Source organism: Antechinus flavipes, chromosome 2 (assembly GCF_016432865.1).
Source record: "Antechinus flavipes isolate AdamAnt ecotype Samford, QLD, Australia chromosome 2, AdamAnt_v2, whole genome shotgun sequence".
Classification (NCBI taxonomy): Eukaryota; Metazoa; Chordata; class Mammalia; order Dasyuromorphia; family Dasyuridae; genus Antechinus; species Antechinus flavipes.
Genome location: NC_067399.1, coordinates 140,925,197 through 140,940,951, shown reverse-complemented (window position 1 = coordinate 140,940,951; position 15,755 = coordinate 140,925,197). Strand labels below are relative to the sequence as shown.

The window sequence follows — 15,755 nt, the reverse complement described above, 5'->3', positions numbered from 1 at the left end:
ACATTTTCAACACAGGGGACAATAAAAGGCATGGAGGTGGATCATATTGCTTCATAGGTTGGTATGGCTAGTTATAATGGTTTCTTAGTGTTTAAGAGGGTAAAAAGCCTCAAGGTCATTGGCTAGCTTTGCAGGCCTTCTACAACCTGGCTTGGGTGGCCCAGTGAGTAGTACAGTGAACCTGGAGTAAGAAATACCTGAATTCAAATCCAGCTCCAGATACTTACTAGCTCTGTGATCTGGGCAAGTCATTTGACCTCTGCGTGCCTCAGTTTCCTCAACTGTAAATTGGGACTAACAATAATACCTGGTTATTGTGAGATTCAAATGAGATATTTGTAAATCACTTAACACAGTGCCTGTCACATAGTAGGTGCTTAATAAATGCTTACTTTTTCCTCTCATTCAATCTTCACAGTTTTTGCTCATATCACCTACAAAGGTGTTCCAGTAATGCAGGTAGCCTTAAAGTCCTTTGAAAAGGGTTTTGCTTGTTCTTTTTGTACCTTTGTTCATTTTGTTCTCCCCCATTCAACATTTTAGTAAGCATTTATTAAGTGCCTACTATATTTGTCTTCTGTTTTCAAAAAGGACCAGGGACATCACAGGTAATGACTTGGATTTAAATGAGGCAGAAATACACAAAATTATCTGCCTCCTTCCCTCTTTCAGAGTCATCAAAGTCCAGTGTCAGGAAAAAACTCAAGGTGGTTGGCCATGGCCTCGGGTGAAGTGGAGCTTCCTGGAGCCACAGGTGAGACCGGGGTAAAGGTGGACACCAAAGGGGGATGAGCAGCCCTAACACTAGAGGAGCTGGTCCTCCCTGAACACCCCAGAGAGCTTATATACTGCAGCTTATGTGGCTTAGTATATAAGCCTATATTAGGTATAGCTTAGTAGTCCAGTAGATATAGGCCTGAAGTGAGAAAGAGGTATCTTCAATATAGCATCTGATATAAACTTGTTGTATGAACTTGGGCAAATTACTTAATTTCTCTCTCTCTCTCTCTCTCTCTCTCTCTCTCAGCTTTGAAGGGCATAAACAAATGCTGTAAATACACCTATTTTATGCAAAGTATATGAATGGAGGGCATTGGACATGTACCCCAGTTGCTCTCTCTTCTTTCTCCCTTTTTACCCACTTGCTCTCTTCACCCTGTCCTCAGTTCTGTATTTGTTTTCTCTTTTCTATATCTGACTTTCTATGAATTTCTTTCTCTCTCTTCATTCTTTCCACGCCTCCATCTTTTACCCATATTTTCTCATTTCCTATTTCTCCGTGCCAAATCTTCAGACTAACAATGCAATTACTTTATAAGGCTTGACTTAAAAAAGAAAAAGAAAATCCCAGTGGTTTATCATCTAATTGTACTTTTAGGGAAATAATTATTCAAGTCATGATGATTAACTAATGAAGTTGTTCTCTGGGACTGGATTTTCTATGAGCTGCAGATGATGAATGTGATGGAAAGAATACTAGAACTGAGTATGAAGCTTACTCCTCACTATTTATGTGACCACTTTAATTCTCTGGATCTCAGTTTCTTTCTCTGTAAAGAAAGAGGATTGGATTAAATGAGTTTTCAGGTCCTTTCTGACCTGAAGTCTTTTGATCATCACTCCTGCTTAAACCAAGCCTATGAGGAAAGTTTATAGATACCACTGAGTTTTCAGTGGAAATCAGTCTGAGTCTCAGCTATGAAGGATTATGCCCTAAGAGTGAATGGAATGATGACTAGATAGATGGCAACCCAGAACTGAGACTGGTTAGCAGACCAACATCTGGCAAATGGGACAGGTGTGAAAAATGAACCTCATATAACCTTGTAGCTCCCCAGCTCCCAACTAAAACCCATTGTATTCTAAGGTTTGGGGATACTTTTCTGTTTCATGAATAACAGTCTTTATTCCTGATTGTTGGGAACAATTCTGACCCTTTTTCTTTCCACAAAGCATTATGGACATATTTCTTGCTAAACCACTGCTGCTCTGATATCTTTCCTCTATACCCTTTCGTTACATTTCTTTATTACCAAGGATTAATTCCCTTACATAGAATACAAGTCAATCTATTTTACTGGACTAGCCATTATACAGGAAGCTTGAGTTTAAGGGGATCTGTAAAAGAGCAAACCCCAAACTGGAGATAAGGACCTGTATAAGTAGAGATTCATTCTTTTTTTTTTTTTGTACTTGCATGCCTGATGCTTAGCACAGTGATAGGCACATAGTAGGTGCTCAAAAAATAAATACTGTTTAATTGATTTGCTTTTGGATCTATAGATTTGGCTATTGCCTTGGGTAATCTTTTACTAGGGTTGTTCAGATCATTGTTTAGAGAGGTCAATACTTCTTCAAATCAATTCAATCCTCCTTGGGAATGTGAGAAGCATCTCTCATCTACTGACCTCAAATCAATTATTTAGTACAAAGAGAATCAAAATAACTTTTATGAATCTAAAATCAGACACTACACCTGCATATGGGTCAGGACCTCTGCAATGCTTAGATCAGATATTAAACAGGAAGCAAAAAATTCAAATTAAGCAAAGAATGATCTGATGCAGTGAAAAGTGCTGGATTTGGAGTTGTGGGACTTGGGTTCAAATCCTGATGTTGCTACTTTCAGCTTTTGTGAGGTTGGACAAATTCTCTTTATTTTTTTGGGACTCATTTTTCTCGTCTGTGAAATAAGGAATTAGAAACCTCTAAGGCCCCTCCCAGATTAAAACTATTCTCCTATAATTCCATGAATAGTAAACCATAGGATTATAGATAAGTCATCAGCTCCAGTTGAGCTAACTCCAACACACTCCTGGTCTGGGGCTTTGTCGAAAGAGTAACATGAAGAAAGCAATCACATTCAGGAGCCAGAAACAAAACCCTAGTAATCTAGTTCTTTAACGGCTGCCAGGTGAGCTCAGCACCAGGTTATAAGGTTTCCAAGGGCAGCAGGGAGTTTATGGCAATGTCAAAATTTTTGAGAGAAGAGCCTAAAAAACCACACACAGTCACACACACTGGTGAGATTACAGCTTCCCTCAGGCAGAGGGTTTTGTAGAGACTAAATTGCCGAAACACATCAACCCTGGGATTGCTTCATTGCACTCTAATGGTGGCCGTAAGCTTCTAGCTCACTCACTGCTGGCAATATAATAAATGTTCACCAACATCGGCTTTCTTTCTCTGGGCTCCAGTCTCTGCCACTTGCTGCTTCTCAATTCACCTGCTCTCCAGACCTCCTGCTGGGGATGGTCGCTGCTCCTATAATGCCAGAGTGGGGGCCAAAAGCCAGAGCTCCATCTGGCAGGACCTGCCATGAAGGGTCATTGCAGGGGAGGAGGGACAAAGGAGGTTCTCATTGGTATTGGGGAATGTCACTTTACAGGCCCAAGGGATGGTTGTGGAAGCAAGGAGGTGAGATGGGGATAATGGATCATCTTGCCAGTAGAAGATAGAAAAAAGGTCCTGGAGTTTTAAAAATAAAGTTTAGTCCTTTTCTCCAAAGGGAAGCTATTCTCCATCTCCTCCTTTTAAGACCTAAGACCCTCTGGGCACATAGGTGATAATTAACCTCAAGAGTTGCTTAGAAAATGAGGGTCTGGTATTAATTCTAGGTATGGATTACTCTTACAACCAGGTTTTTACACCTGAAAGTTTTCTTGTTGCAGGAAAATTCAAGTCTTTTTTGTCTTTTGTCCTCTGTTACTATCCCATCACTGAAGGCTGTTATTAAATTGTCCTTCAGCCTTCTCAGTTCCAGGCCAGCTCCTTTAATTGTTTCTCACAGGAAGGAAAGGTGATCTTACACAGAATGTTATAGGGAAGAGATTGGGCTCCAAGAGCAGGAAAAAAAAGGGAATTCATAGTGGGTTTGACCTCTTCTGGTGTGAGCCTGTCTTATCAGAAGCTTGACTAAATGGGGACTTAGGGCTCAAAGTTATCTATTTTGCCATCCACTGGATGAACCCAGGGATCCTGCTTTGATATAAAGGGTTAAAAGACGTTCAAACACTTCATCGGGGTCATAGTCTGTCATCCTGATTTTGACTTCAATGATTCTGGAAGAGAGAGTGAGGCTGACAATTTATACAACTCTGTCTCATTTAAATCCTATTTATGAAAAAGTCAAGATATCACTCATTTCTCATTTGTGATGTTACTGGTTGTCATTGAAAAGGAAGGATGGACAATAACAAGAAAGGATTACAGGAGAAAAGATTTCTGTGATCATGCTATTCTATCCCAACCCATCCCATTTGATTATACATACACTTATTATACACCATGATGTAAGAGGCAATGTATTAGATGGAGGATATAAAGAAAAAATGAAAGAAAAAACTTCTACTGCCCTCAAGGAACTTGAAATCAATTTTGAGGATACACTCCCTAATAAGTGAATACAAAAAAAATTTAAAGAAAAAGAAACACATACACACACAGAGTGAGAGACACACAGAAATAGGGAAGAGAGAGAGAGAGAGAGAGAGAGAGAGAGAGAGGGAGGGAAGGAAGGAGTGAGGAAGGGTAGGTCAGATCTATTCAGTTTAGATTTAAAAATGCTTTCTCTAGCTTATCTAAGTTCATCATCAGAGTGATAGTGGAGGAGGAGGAGAGGGAGAATCCATGTTCATCCATAGCTGGATGCAGATTTCATGCCCTGAGGCATGAAGAAACTAGCCAAAAATAGAAAAGAAAGAGAAGGATTGATATCCTTTATGCCCCAAGGATCTTTAAGGGCTGGGGGGTGGGGGAAGAACTTGAAAGGAGTGACCTCAAGGTCAAGTGTTTGGAGAAAGAGGCTTTGAGAAATTCTGTGGTTGGGGTAGTGCCCAGGAGAGGGGTCCACACTGTTTCCTTTGTGTGTAGCTTAAATTGCGCAAGACTGGCAAGGAGGTGGCCCATGGATGGAGCGCTCTGCAGCAGGCACAAAAGGGGAAGGAGGGGGAGTTGCTTCTGGGGTCTCCTGTGTCATTCAGACTGGGTGGCTTGTATTTAGAAAGTCACCATATCATGCCTTAAAGGTTGTCCTCAGGGGAGACAGATGAAATAAGGAGACATACCAATTCTGAGTTTGGGAAGGGGTTGTGAAAGTCAATGATTGGTTGTGGGATCAAAAAATATTCAAAGACACAGTATAGTTCGAATCTCTTCTTGTCTCTCTAACCCACCTTCCTTAGTGGATTCTTTCATTGGTTTCTTCTTCATCTTCCTATTCTTTCAAGGTAGAGATTCCCTAGGAAACTTCTTGGTTCTCTTTTCTCCTCAGTTTTCACAATCAACATTGTTATTCTCTCTCATTGCTTTAACTGTCCCTTCTTTGCTGTTAACTCAAAAATTCAAATCTCCAGATTTTACTTCAGAAGAGCTCTGGGTCTAAAATTTTAATGCCCTACAATTCATCTCTATCTGAATGTCCCACTGCCATCTCAAATTCACCAAGTTAAAAATTGATCCCATGATCATTCCCCTAAACCATGGGGTCTCATTTTTTTTAATGTCATAGATATGTCTGGTACACTGGAGTCCCCCTTATAAGTATTTTTTAAGTAATTCATAATTGAAGGAAATGCTAGATTTCATTCAGAAGTTAGTAAAAACAAAGATATAATTTCTTTTTTTTCTTCCAAGCTCACAGTAATTCTGAATACATATGCACATATCCCTTGAAGTGGTTACAAAGCCTGCTTTAAACATACTCTTTTTTTTAGCTTCAGAATTTCTATCTGTGATGCTAGCATTCATTAAGTTATCCATGTCAGAAACCTTGGGATAATCTTTGAGTTTTTTCCAAGCCTTTATTTCTCATATCCACTCAACTACCAAATCTGATTCAGCTTTTATCTTTGGCATCTGTCCCTTCCTTTGTGCTTCCAGTCAGTCAATTAATCAATAAACATTTCTTATAAATTTACTCTATTTTATTTACTTTGTTTATTTGCTAAATGCTAGAGATATAAAGAAAAAAGTATCTCACTGAATTTTTGTTTTAATATAGAAGACAAGCAAACTTGTAAGTTATATATACATATATATGTAATACATGTCATACACACACACACACACATATACATATACAAGGTGGTTTGTGTGTAGGAGGTCTAGACTAGCACCTGGAAGGCACTGGAGCTGAGTCCAGATGAAAACCATGAATCCTAAGAAGCAGAAGTAAGGGGGAAGATGAGGAAGGAGGGCATTATAGTTATGAAGTACTATTAGTGCAAAAGCATGATGATGGGATTTAGAATGCCTTATGCATAGAATAATTAATATGTCAATATGACTGAAAGTTAGAGTGTGGGGAGAGGAGTAATGTATAGGAAGACTGGAAAAATAGGAAGAAGCAAGGCTGGAAAATGCTTTGATTGTAAATAGAAGCAATAGGGAATCACTGGATTTTGTTGACTGGGAACTTTGCATGATTATGATTTTCTTCAATTATGAATTAAAAAAAATTACTCAGAAGGGGGACTCCAGTTTACCAGTTTATTAATAAAAAAGTTAAGAACCCCTGGTTTAGGGGATCAGTTTTTAATTTGGTGAATTTGAGATGCTATCAAGGATGGATTGGAGGATGGATTGATAAGATTTAACAACTTATTGAACATGTGGAAGGAGTGAGAGTGAATTGCTGATGATCACACCAAGGTTGTGAACCTGAATTATGGACGGTGGTACCTTCAGCAGTAAGGGAGATTCAGAAAAAGATTGGGTTTGGGAAGAATGTTTGTGGATTCGGTGTGGGATGTGTTGATTTTGAGGCACTATTGGAACATATACTTTGAACATCTAATAGGTAGATAAAGTGCTATAGAACTCAGTATGGTAATTAGGACTGGTTATACAGATCTTGTGGTCATCCGTCTAGAGAAGATCATAGAAATCAAAAAATTTTAGAGAAAAAAGAGAAGAGGGCCCAGGACAACCTTTGAGAGATGCCCACAGTTAGAGAGATAATATGGATGATGAGTTAGCAAAAGAAGCTAAAGGGGAGTGGTCAGATAGATAAACCAGAGAGTTTTATAGTAAACCAGAGAAAAGAGAGTATTTAGGAAAGGAAAGAAGTCAACGTTTTAAAAAAATTGCAGGTAGGTCAGGAAGGATGAGAATGGAAAGGGAGTCAGACTTGGCAATTATATTACTTTTCAGAGAGCAATTCAGCTGAGTGATAAGTTTGGAAGCTTATCTACTTGCTTAAACTACTTTGAGTTCCTATGAACAGATTGTTCCTATTCCATTCCCTCTCTGTTCTGATCTGCACTTTGAATTCCTACAAGATTAATTCTTGGACATAGATTTGGTGATGTAGTGACATGCTAAAAAAAATGCTCTGCTCAGAATTTTTCAGGGGCTTCTTATTTTCTCCTGAGTAAAGGTCAAACTTCATTGCCTCCAAATGAAGGTGCTCCACAGTTTGGCACGATCCTGCTTTTTAGTTTTATTTGGTACTGTTTTCTGTGGGCTTGTAGGCTCCCCAAACTTGCTCTCACTTCCCACCTCCATGCCTTTATTCTATTTCTTATGCTTATCTTTAATGTCCTCTCTCTTTTGGTTCATCCTTATCCTTTAGAATAAACCTTGAAGGCTCCTTTGAAAAATAAAAAAAATATATTTTGACCTCACAGAGTGATAGTTGTACTAATGGAATCCATCAATAGTGAAAATATAAAATGGCAAAATGGTAATGTTTTTGGGTTAGAGGACCCTAAAGGGTATGAGTCCATTGTTTGGAAAGCATTACTCCAAAATTTACCTCAATTGTTTTCCCTGCCCACTCCAATCTTATATGACATAGACAATCTGAGGACTTAATATCACTATTTCTGCATCTATATTTCTCTGTATAAAATTCAGAGCTGATATTTTCCAATTTACAATGGAATAAGAAGCAAGGAAGATTTTTCAGACATGGGAAGTATATAGAGATTTGTTGTGCTTGATGATACATATTTGATACAAGGATTTCATTTTTTTTTCTTTCAGTTAGAGGAGAGTGCTGAAGAAAAGCAAGAAAAAAAATTCATTGACACATTTTAGAAAATGCACAGGAGAGGACAGAAGAAAGACTGATAGGTAACATGGGTACAATAGTTCTGGCCAAAGCTGAGCACTAGTGGAAAGGCCCATTGGGCCCAAGTGGAAGAAAGAATAGTGATTAAATGGAGAAGAGAATGGAGATTACATTCTGATGTCTGCATGTCCCTGAAACATCTCAAATTCATCTTGTCTAAAACTGAACTCATAGTTACCCTTATCCACTCCCAGCTTGTTTCTCTCCCTATCAAATATTTTTATGGTGTGGGTTATACCTTCCCTAATGCATATTTCAACCCTCCCATGACTAGCAGATAGGACTAAAAAATTCATAAGTTTATCACCTGGGTGAATAGTCCATCAAACATAGGAGGTCTGGTCCTAGGAAAGACAGGAAGTTTGTCACCAGGACCACTCTCAAGGCTTATTAGAACCTGCCAGAGCTTGTGCTCTCCTGTTATAACTTTAAGAATCAAGATAATTTCCATGACATGAGGAGCTATGAAGATCAGACTTTAATGGGGATCCCTCCCCTAAATTCTTTGCTTCTCTTGAGGCTCCTCCTTGATACTCAGGCTGGAAACTTGAGAGTCAATCATTTTTGAATTCCCTCTTCCATCATTCTTACATAAATTCAATTTTTAAGTTCTAGAGATTCTACCATAGCAAGATATCTTGTATCTATCTCCTCTTTTCCAATCCCGTGGTAATCATGCAAGTTCTACCTCATTACTTTACTTTAGGACTATTTTAACGGCCTCCTAGCTGATTTTTTTATTTCCAGTCTTTCCCTTCTTCCAATCTCTCTTTCTTAATACTATTCTAGTAGTCTTTATAATACTGTGCTCTGATCATATTGCTTCTCTATTTGAAAGTTGTCAGTGTCTCCACTCTACTGATTCATGGTAGAATTCATTATTCTGTTTTTCAAGACCATCCACAGTCTGGCTCTAACCTTGTTTCTCCTTCTAGTACTCTAGCCAAACTGGATTACTTTCCATACTTTTAAAGTTCATTTTATTTATTTAATTTAAAAAATTCTGAACTTAGCCTAAGATGGATTTTCCATATATGAAGCAGAACAAAAACCAGAGAATTGCTCATGTTGCCAAAAACCCACTTACTTTTTTTCTTCAGGTACACAATGAATTATTTTCAAAGCTGTTGGCAAAGCTGCATTTCCTACTGACCCTCCTTTTGTACTCTTCTGTGGATTTAAAAAAAATGCTTCAATGGCCTTCTTTTCTTCCTCTTTTTCTCCTTCTTCTTTTTCTCCTCCTCTTCTTCTAATCTACCAATGTTTTTTTCTCACTACACTCCTTCAACTCAAAGAAAGAAATCAAAACACTTATTTCAATTATGGATCATCAAACAAGCCATTAAGATTGGAGGTCCTTAAGAACTGGGATTAATTTTTTTTGCCTTTTTTTGGTATTCTGTATCACTTAACACAGTGCCTGGCACAACGTAGTCACTTAGTTAAATGCTGATTGATAAAGTCCTATGTTTTGGTCTTGTTTGAAAATATATACTTCTTCTTTAGGTGATGATCGCCCATCCTTTGTCACTATTTCAGGAATAAGAATTCCTAATTCTTTCTTCACTCATCTTCCATACTTTACAAAAATTTTTTGGTAGATACTGTTTTTACAGAAGTCACTTTCTATCTTTCTCATAACTTCTGTTTATGATTTTCCCCCAAACAGTTTGTTTATTTATGTATATTTATGTTTATGTATATTTAACTATTTAACAGTAAAATAGTTACTGACTGATATAGTTATATAGAACATTTAACATTTTGTACTTGTAGTTTATCATTTTGTAACAGAGTGAAAGTAAGTGTGCTTTAGCATCAGTCATCTGGAACCAACATTGATCATTGTACTTGATTTGAATTGTGTTATCTTCATTTACATCACCATAATCATCATATATCTTCTTCTCTTCAGTCTGCTTCTTTTGATTCACCTCACTTCCAATATGCTTCTTGGAATTCTTCATACTCATTCCTCTCTGCACAATAACATCCCATTATGTGCCTAGATCACAATTTATTTGGTTAGTTTGAATCACTGGGCATTGATGTATACTCTAATCCAGAATTTCACATGCAAAAAGTATTGCTATTTTGTATTTTGGTAGTTCTTTATTCTTATCCTGCTCATGTCATGTCTCTGAGACTTCATTTCCATACATCCTTATCCCTGGCTTGGGTGTCTTCCCTCCACATCACTTGTTCACCAGGTTCATGCATCTTTTTAAATGGCCAACATAGGGACTACCTCCTCCATGAAAACTTGTCTCATTTTCTTTTTCTCAAAGTGAAATAAATATTCCTCTCCTCAATTCTTCAGAGCCCTTTGTCTGGAACTCTTGGCTATTTGTATATACATCTTGCCAATCCAGCCCACCCTCATTAGCTCATAAGCAATTTGAAGGCAAACCCTTTGTATTCTTTGCATCGTGCTAGACATAGAACATATGGTTAATAAGAGCTTAACGAAATTGCCATGAATTAAGGAAAGATTGCCTTCCTTAGCAGCTAGGAAGGAGGTTTCTTCTGAGGAAGTTAGGAAACTGTTGAATACGAACTGAGGAAGACTTGAAGAAGCAACTAAAAAAAACTGAAAGTCTGTAGGAACCTGGGCTTGAAATGCAGCATGGGGATCAGGACTTCAGTAAGTCAACAAGTAATTACCATGTGCCAAACACTGTGTTAAGTGATTTGGCTACACAAAGGCAAAAACATAGTCCCTGCACACAAGGAGCTCACATTCCAAGTGAGAGAGAGCATGTGAATAGCTATGTACATAAAACACACATATATGAGAGACAAAGAGAAACATAAACACAGACAGACAGACAGACAGATTAGGTGGAAAGTAACCTTCCAAAAGAAGGGCCTGGGGAAGGACCCTGAAGGAGGGGACCAGGGAAGGTCTCTTGCAGAAGGTGAGCTTTGACCTGAGTCTTTTAAGAAGACAGGAAAGCTAGAAGGCAGAGGTGAAAAGGGTCTACATTCCAGGAAAGGGCAGCAATCCCCCAAAAATACAGGGTCAGGAGATTGTGTTTGGTTGGTGGACCAACATGGTGATCAATCTGGATCAAGGAATGTAGGGAGGAATAAGAAGAGTGAAAAGGTAGGAAAATGTTCAAGTAATGAAGGCCATTAAATGACAAACAGGGGACTTTATAATTGATCAGTCCTGAGTTTTGGAAATTCTCTTTTCCAGCTGAGTGGAGGATGGATGGAATGGAGAGAAACTTGGGGCAAGGAGACCATTTAGAAGGCTGTTGTTTCAGTCCAGGTGAGAGAGCTCTGCCAGGGTGGAGGAACATGTGAATGGGGAGAAGAGGGCTGATGTAAAAGATGCTGTGCAAGTAGAATTATCAGGATTAAATGACAATGATACATGGTATGAACAAGAGTGAGGATTTGAGAATGATGCAGAGATGATAAGCTCTATTGACTGGTAGGATAATGGTGTCCTCTATAATAATTTAAATCTTGGGAAGAAGATAATGAATTCTATTTTAGATATGGTGCGTTTGAGAGGCTTACAGAATATCCAGTTTGAGATGTCCATAAAGCAATTGGTTAGATGTGAGACCAGAGCTTGGGAGAGAGACAAAAGCTGGATGTAAGCAGCATAGAAGTAAGGGGAGTACACAGACTTAATGAATAACCAAAGAAAGAAGGTTTGGGATAGGAAAGACTAGACGGCAGCAGCCTTCCTGTTCTATTTATATGCTTCTTGTTCATGGAAGATATCCTCAGTTGAATACAACTATCTGGGAGAAAGAACTGTATTGGGATATTTTAGCAGGTCTGTGAAAAAATATGGTGGATTATAGAGATCAGGAACCAACACATATTTTTAACTGTTATAGAGTTTCCCCTTGTCAGGATGCATTCCACCTACTTGGGTTCTACCTAGTAATTGATTAATAATATGCTTCTCCCTCTTGTTTGACTGGCACTCCTTTGGTATCTTTTAGAGATGGTCCTTACAGGGGTGGGCTAGGAATGTACGGCCTAATTGATTATATTACATGGGGTCTGGGGATCAAAATAGCAATCTATTAGGTCTTAGAAGAAGGACACTGGAAAAACATGAAGATAATAATAATATACTGAAATTGCCTATAGCATTTCTGGGAAAAAATGACTTTCCCTCTGTCCTTCCTATAAATGCAGTCTAAGTTATATGTCCTCTGGAGATCCAGCTTGGTGAAGATCATGACTTCTTCTGGAGTTGGTACAGAGTTGGAATAAAAAATAATGACTATTGGTTCCAAATTGTGATTGCGCTGATGACTGGTAACCCCAGCATCACCAGAGCTGTCCTGCTTAACCCTCTAGATAACCTATTTGATAGTCAGTGGAAAGAATATGTTATCTAATATCTGCTGGGTCTCCTGGAAGATGCCCTCAAAGTCTCCTCATAGCAAGCTATTCCATAAAATGGATAAAATTAGCCAGCTGTAAAAATAACCCAGCCTAAGCAATGGTTTGTAAATGGGTTGCGACTAAGGTGTCTCTCCAGTCTAATCAAGGAGACTGGAATGTAACTAATGTAAGATAAGCTGTGATGCAATTAATTGTAACATGTCTAAGGTAATGTTGTCAAGACAAAACGGTGACATTCCGCATCTTACTTAGCGAAAAAACACCAAAGAAATGGCCAGTGTTTCTTCAGCAATGTTCTGGGGAAAGTGGGTTCTCATTGTTCTGGCCCTCCCAAGGCAGAAGGCAATCTCCTTGGAACAAGGGAACTGGCTCAGGTTTCACAGTCAGAGACATAATCATTTACTGAATGAGAAATATGGGTCATTACATAGGCAGTGAAATAACAGTGTAACAGACTGATAAAATCCCGGGGAAATACAGATACTACACTCCCCTGACTACTATTCTGAGAAGGTAGGATGGCCAGCAGAACCTATAATCACTGATGGGAGGAACAGATACAGAAAGACTCAGATCTGCCCATCTATACAGTTGCTCCTTAACGGATTCCTTGTCTACATTTTGGTTAGGTCAGCAAGACAGTAGAGAAAATACTAGCAATATTCTAACTAGTCTTCTTAGGAACCTTGGAAAATGCAGCCCAGGACAGAAATGTTAGTGCATGATCCACTCTCCACTGAGCATTCCAGGACCCTGGTCAGAAGGTCTTGATAGTGGAGATAAATTAGTGACATTCTTTTTCTTTTGTTTTTTTCTTTTAATTTCCATTTTGAACTGAATAACCCCAAACAAAATGAACACATATATGTATTTATATAATAGAACTGAAATAAAGATTATACACGAAACTATGAATTACTATTTTGAACAACTTTCATTTCCTTTTAAAAATATAATAAATTCAACATGTAACTTTCAAAGATGTCTTACTAGTGTATTTTCTTCTGATTTCCTTTCTATACTTTTTTTGTGCATTTAAAAAATCCTTCAATGACTGATTTTCCCTTTTTCTTTTACTTTTTATTTTTTGGTTCAACTAACTCTAGCCTCCTTACTCTTCTTCCCTAACTCCTCCTCCCATTTCATTTAAAACAAACAAATCAACTCCCAAATAAAAAATAAAACCATTGGAATAAACGTTGTATTAGTCAAGCAAAAAATTTTAAAAAGATTCCCACATTGATTGTGAATGACATTACTAATTAAGATTATCCAGCCTCCTCTACCCTGATTCGGCTCACCAAGCTACCTTCTGATATTGATTTAATTTCTCAAGTAGACCTTCCTCCTGGGAAGAGAAAATGCTTTGTAGTTGACATGAACATTCTGGGTTTCTTGACACCCAGTGTCAATTAATGAATTGGTATCTGGTTTATACATCTCTTCTTCGTTTGATCAGTGTGAATCAAGCCCTTGGGATCCAGTTATATTGACTGAACTAATAAAATCAAGTTCTTTTGAGTGGAGGACCAGTTTTTGAGCCTGCCCAGGCTTATATACAGACATTCTATGAGGCTGGGCTTAAGTAGCTAGCCAGTTTCTTCTTCTTCTTCTTTTTTTTTCTATGAGTATGTCAATAGAAATAAGAAGAATCCCTGTCTCCAATATCCCTATTTATCAGAGGGTGAAGGTGAAGAGAGACTCTAGCTAGACAAGAAAGGTCCCTTTTGCATAAGTTAACCCCAACATCATAGAATTATTTGAGAAGAGGAAAGCCACCAGCCTAATGCTCTATTAAAATCTGTGCTACAGATCAGTGATCATCTGTGGTCTATTCCCTGAGAAACTCCAAGTTTCTATCTATTTCCATCCATCTTCTTCATGATCTTCCAGGAAGAATGAAAGTTAGAAGGAGGCTGGAAAACTCAATGACACAGATGAGCAATGTCTGTAGGAGTTGGGGTTATCTATTGCAGGGAGTTTTAACCTTTGTGACTCGGAGGGCATGCCAGGAATTATTATCTCTACCCTTATCTCCCTAAACTTGATAATCTAGGAAATCCGTTAGAATAACTGGAACGTCAGTGGAATCCTTGGTTATCCACTTAGAAACCTTTCTCTGAACACACTGCATTACAGTATAAAATTTATCATATTAAGGATTTACTTTTTCTGAAGAGTGAGTAGTTAGGAAGATATCCTAGGGAGATAATATATTAATTGGCCATCAGTCATTTATTTCTTGGTATTAATTAGTTTTTGAGGAAGTGGACCATAATGGATGGATGGTCTTGCCTTTGACACATGCTAGCTGTGTGACCATGGATGGACCAGTACCTTAACTACTTGGTGTCCAGACATATAGCTCTCTAAGACCACAAGCTACTGGTATTTATTGAGCTTCATTCATGCAAGAAGTTCTTTTTCTTGGAAATATGAGGGTTCTCTGCCTTGATTAAATCAGAGATGTAAGCAAAGAAGAAAAATGAACTAGTTTATTAGATTAGTAGTGTGTTCCTTCAGAAATAAGAAAGTAGACTAGAGTCTACAAGTCAGATTTCTTCTCATGGGGAAAAGGAGAAGGCATATGTGAAGAATGGAACACAATTTGGGAACAGTAAGAAAGGCTGGGGAAGCCTAACAGAATATGATCACAGAATCACAGAACTGCAAAGTTGGGAATGCCCTCAGAGAGCATCTGATCTGATTGGTATTTGGACTGGATTCTTTTTTCTTATATCTGTAGGAAGTGATCATCCGGCTTCTACTTGAAGACTGAAGTATGACAGCTACAGAAAACTCACTGTCTTTTGAAGTAAACCTTAAATAATTCATATTTAAGACCATATTAATCATAGTGTGAAAGAAAATACTGACCAAACCCAAACAAAACATAAAAACCCAAACCTATTAAATATAAATTAAAAAAAAACACCCAACAATAACAAAGTATGTTTCACTCTGTATCCACAATCTGTCAGTTCTTTCTTTGGAGATAAATAGCATTTTTCATGAATCCTTTGGAATTGTTTTGGGTCACTATATTGCTGAGAATAGCTAAGGCACAATATTGTTATTATTACAATAAACAATTATATTATTAAAACATCATATACTGTTCTGGTTCTGTTCATTTCACTTTGCATCAGTTCATGTAAGTCTGGGCTTTTCTGAAAGTTTTTCCTACAGCCTAGTAATATGATATCAAAGCAGTCCTTTTCAATTTAAGACAGCTCTAATTGATAGGAAAGAGGGAAGCAAACAAGAATTTATTAAACATTTATTATTTACTAGACATTGTGTT

At 37.9% G+C, this 15,755-nt stretch overlaps 1 long non-coding RNA gene across 3 annotated transcripts in view; it reads left to right on the top strand.

Annotated features, from left to right (window-relative positions):
• The first annotated feature begins 670 nt into the window (after window positions 1-670).
• Window positions 671-15,755, top strand: part of LOC127552401 (uncharacterized) — a 67,655-nt gene continuing 52,570 nt past the window's right edge. For 2 of the 3 annotated variants that reach the window (XR_007951365.1, XR_007951363.1), the window contains exons 1-2: window positions 671-754; window positions 7,987-8,076. This is a non-coding gene — a long non-coding RNA (uncharacterized LOC127552401). Of the gene's footprint in view, window positions 755-7,986; window positions 8,180-15,755 lie in introns of those variants that run through there. The other variant, XR_007951364.1, reaches the window with a different exon arrangement.